At 32.8% G+C, this 4135-nt stretch overlaps 1 protein-coding gene across 1 annotated transcript in view; it reads right to left on the bottom strand.

Annotated features, from left to right (window-relative positions):
- The window catches only part of LOC118734350 (MAP kinase-activating death domain protein-like), a gene marked incomplete at its 3' end in the record, with an annotated part of 178888 nt that extends 176820 nt beyond the window's left edge, over window positions 1-2068 (bottom strand). The window contains 2 exon segments of the mRNA XM_036464076.1: window positions 1553-1873; window positions 1959-2068.
- Between the last annotated feature and the right edge of the window lie 2067 nt (window positions 2069-4135).

Below are 4135 nucleotides of genomic sequence, written 5' to 3'. Positions count from 1 at the left end.
TTTTTTTGTGGAAATTGTTGCGCGTTTTCTTACATATAACGCTAAAATCTATTTTTATATGAAGGAAAATTCCCGGAATTTTATGAAACATCATTTTTTTTCTAAAGAGCCATTGCAATGAATTCCTTTGAATTTGACATTTACGGTTATAAATCAAAATTCTTACAGTTTTCTTACATTTTCATGCGTTATTATGTAGGTGCTTCTATAAAAATGTGTACATACATATATTAAATATTTCTTTCGAACGCATGCATACGTATAACCATGCTATGGAGATCCGCCTTTTGCCACACTGCTCAAAAATCTGAAAGTCTAGTACATACGCATATGTATACAAATTCAAGGCCGTAGATAAATATATTTCTTTAAATTAAGTAGCTTCGACGATTTTTATTCGATTTCATTGAGTAAAGTACCAATTTGCTTGAAAGTAAATGTCCTTTTAGACAAATACTACATATTTGGCAGCTTTCATAAACATTTTTAAATATTAACGAGAGTCAAAGTTAAAAAAAATAAGAAAAATTGGGGTTTATTAAACTATACCTGTTAAAAACTCCAAACAAGCTACATATACATAATTTTAAAGGTCTATAAATCCAATTTTTTTGCTTGTTAAAATCGGATGAAAAATGGTCAAGCTGTTAATAGATAAGTGCGTCACGTACGAACATAACGGCTGTTTTTAAATAAAATAAAAATTTAGTATTCAGGAACTATAAGAAACCAATTTTCATGTTGTACTCGACCCTACCTACAACTTACAAAATTTTTTTTCGGTTGTATTTCGTGTTTTTTTCGTAGCACTGTGTAATTTTAGTCGTTTTCCGTTCGAAAACCCGCGTTGTATTTTGGACGTTTTTGGATACTTAAATGAACGAAAAATTATTTTTGAATATAGCTTTTCTAGTGTTGTTTTCTCAAGTAGCTTTTAAAATTATGTTTAAAGAGCACATAAATTTTAAAACCTACTTAAGGAAACGGGCCTTAGACTAAATTTAAAGTTTCAAATATCAAAATTCTCAATTTCTCACTAAATTCACATACAGATTTCGTCCGGTTCACACCAGACAGAAAGAAAAATACATAGGTACGTACTTATATATTCTTTTTAAATAAAAAGTTAAACAATAGGAAAAAATTTCGTCCATTGCTCTAATATTTTCCTTCTGAAATTTCTAACCTGTACAACAAATTACTCATTGTATGTATGTAAGTTCGTATATATGTACAATTTATAGCTCAAATGTTTGTCTGTTTGTTCGCACGGTAGGTCGATATGTTGGCATGTATGTACGCAAGTAGAAGGGTGTAAGTATGCATTTGTATATGTCGCGCGTTGCGCGTTGATACGCAACAAGGTCATTGGAAAAATCGTTAAAGCAGACGAAATTGGCTGAGTATACATACAAATTTTTTCGCTATCATTTGGAGTATTTTTCCAATTTTTTTCACACTTTACCAGCAAATCATACTCGGGTTTAATGCAAATATTTTGTTAAAATATAGAACTATGTATATCTCAAAAGCTAAATTAATTTCAACTTACCAACTTTTTTCTATATTCTCCTGCGAAATATCGTATCTGCAGATAGCTTTTGAACGCCAGAAAATCATTTTTTCAATCGACTACTTTTCACTATATGGAAAAATATTTGCACTCATTAACACATTTACTCAAAAAATCCCGTTATTACACAAAGAATCACTAAATAATTTTTCATTTAATTGGAAAACTATCACTTCTCAACACATAAATTCATGCACATATGTATGCATTTTTCCTTTCTTTTCCTTAATTATTTACATTACATTCATGTTTAATTTGCTTACAGCAAAATTTTCAGTCTCATGGATCTTGAAAATTTGCCTATAATGAATTTAGATACATAAATGTATATATACTTATACACAAAGTAGTTTCACTCTGAGTTTTTCCGAATTAAAATCTTTACTTCACCAGGTCTGCACAGCAACTGATAAAATTTCAAGTCCGTGAAAATCGACAAAGCTTAAAAAGCCTTGAAGGCGTGTTGAAAGCTCAAAGAGCTGTGTTGAGTTTTTCCGAAATTCCTGGAATTAGAAAACTTCCAACTTGTTGCTATCTTCTAAGATGCAGTGCGCAGGACTTGTTTTGGTGTTTTAACCATTGACAATGGTTTGATTACAAACACTGCACTGTTGACCCCAGTGAAACACGTGCATGCGGCCCAACGGCGCAGGCGCCAATAAAGCCGGCAATGGTGTGAAGTACAAATTTTTTTGAGCTTTCAAAATGACAACGTGCCTCGTAATGTAAATAACTGATTATAATAACCACTCACGATGTCCCTGCAAAAATCGTTGGACCATGTAGTCTATTTGTGGTATATTGGAGTACTCCTCTGTCATGCTGTAGCGGACCAACTCGTGTCTCTGTGCCAGGTTATTGTTTGTTACCCGATCACTGCTCGTGTTTTAACGAAATGTGATTGAAGTTGAGCATTTGAAAGCACATTTGCATGTCTGGCTGTAGCTGAACGTGTAGAGATGCTCGCTATTAGTTGTTAGCTCCCAGCATGTTCGGGTTCGAATGCCGTCAGAGGCAACATGTAATTTTTAATTTTTGTTTTTGGTTTTTATTAATTTCGAAAAAGCATCTGAGAAGTGAATAATAAAAGCGTGTACAAACGAAAAATATAACAACAATGCCATTGTTAATATGTTGGAGTAGTTTTGTGCTACTCTGATGTATTGCAGGGAGGGAGTATATGGTCCTGCCCTAGGACATCGCAATGTTAATTGGATCATATTTTTTATATGAATTGTGGTTAATTTTGGAGTACTCCTTGGTCCTTAGGGAGTACTCTTTACACGCATGCATGGAGTAGTCGCGATTTTTGCAGGGGTAGAGAACAAAGGTGGCGGATATCTCGGTACCGCTATTCCGCTCTCAGTGAATTTGACAGAACCGCTGTTTGTATGACGTCACACTTGTGCAACTTGTTTACGTTTTTCTTGCAAAATTTCTTCTTCGAGTTTTGGCATTTCTCTCTCGCAAATGTGCCAGTGTGCAGTGGTGCCGCGAGCGAATTTATAAGGGAAGCGAAGCGCTTGAAAAATCGAGTTTTTCGAAGAAGATTTCACTTCTAAATTCCTGACGGTGTTACACATTTTCTCTTATATAAAGTATATTTGAAAGTTATTTTACACATACGGAAGAAAATGAGCAAAACCTCCAAAAAAAAATCTCAAAAATCAACGAATTCTTAGCACAATGCGATACTAATATTGTATGGGCTGTAAAAGTGTATACCCGAGTTTTTTCTAGAAATTTCGACTAAAAAGTTTGAAATTTGTATGTCAATTTTTTTTACATTCGCGATTGTTAATAAATCTTGTGCAATATTTGCAACTTTCTGGTCTACTTGGTTTCCGTTGTAGCACAAACTACTTCCTCTTCTGCTACTTTCTTGCAAGGCCTATAGTATTTGCATCCAAAGAAGTCATGTAATTATTTTCCATCGAAATTGTGTGTCGTTTCGTTGGCGGGACATTTTCTTCACAGTCGTAAAAGCATCTGCGAACAATGCTATTAAAATTAATTCTAATTAAGGGAAATACACACCTTTTAATAAATACCACTAAATAATTACAATTATTTAAAAATATGAAAAAACACAAAACTTACATTTCTGCTTCTTTCAAACCGACGAACTATCAGAACTCAATTTTAGGGCGACTTAAATCAAATTTCTGACATAAGCAAAAACAAAAAACCACCACTCAAATTTACAGTAAAGTATGTGAGTCATGACAAAACAAGAACATTATCCTGAAATTATGGGTACTTTTAACGTATGACGTTACCAAAGTAAGAAAATTATTTTAAAAAAATTTTCGATAAAATAAAGTCCTTTGATCAAACGTGCATTTCTTGGAGTTTATAATCTCATTTACTTTCAGCTACCCTTATTTGCTTTTATTTGTTTTTCTCTATTATGTTTACAAGCGAAAAGGGAAATTAAAGATAATTTACTTTAAGTTACATCTCGGTTAAAAGGAAAGATTTTATTTAATACAAAAACATTTTCACCGAAGATTTAAAAAAAGTGCAAGCGATTGCAAGTTTTGAAAATATAACTATTTTGTA

Source organism: Rhagoletis pomonella, unplaced genomic scaffold (genome assembly GCF_013731165.1).
Source record: "Rhagoletis pomonella isolate Grant_MI unplaced genomic scaffold, Rhpom_1.0 Rhpom_scaffold_00002, whole genome shotgun sequence".
Taxonomy (NCBI): domain Eukaryota; kingdom Metazoa; phylum Arthropoda; class Insecta; order Diptera; family Tephritidae; genus Rhagoletis; species Rhagoletis pomonella.
The sequence above is the reverse complement of the archived record's forward strand: the minus strand, read 5'-3'. Positions and strand labels throughout refer to the sequence as shown.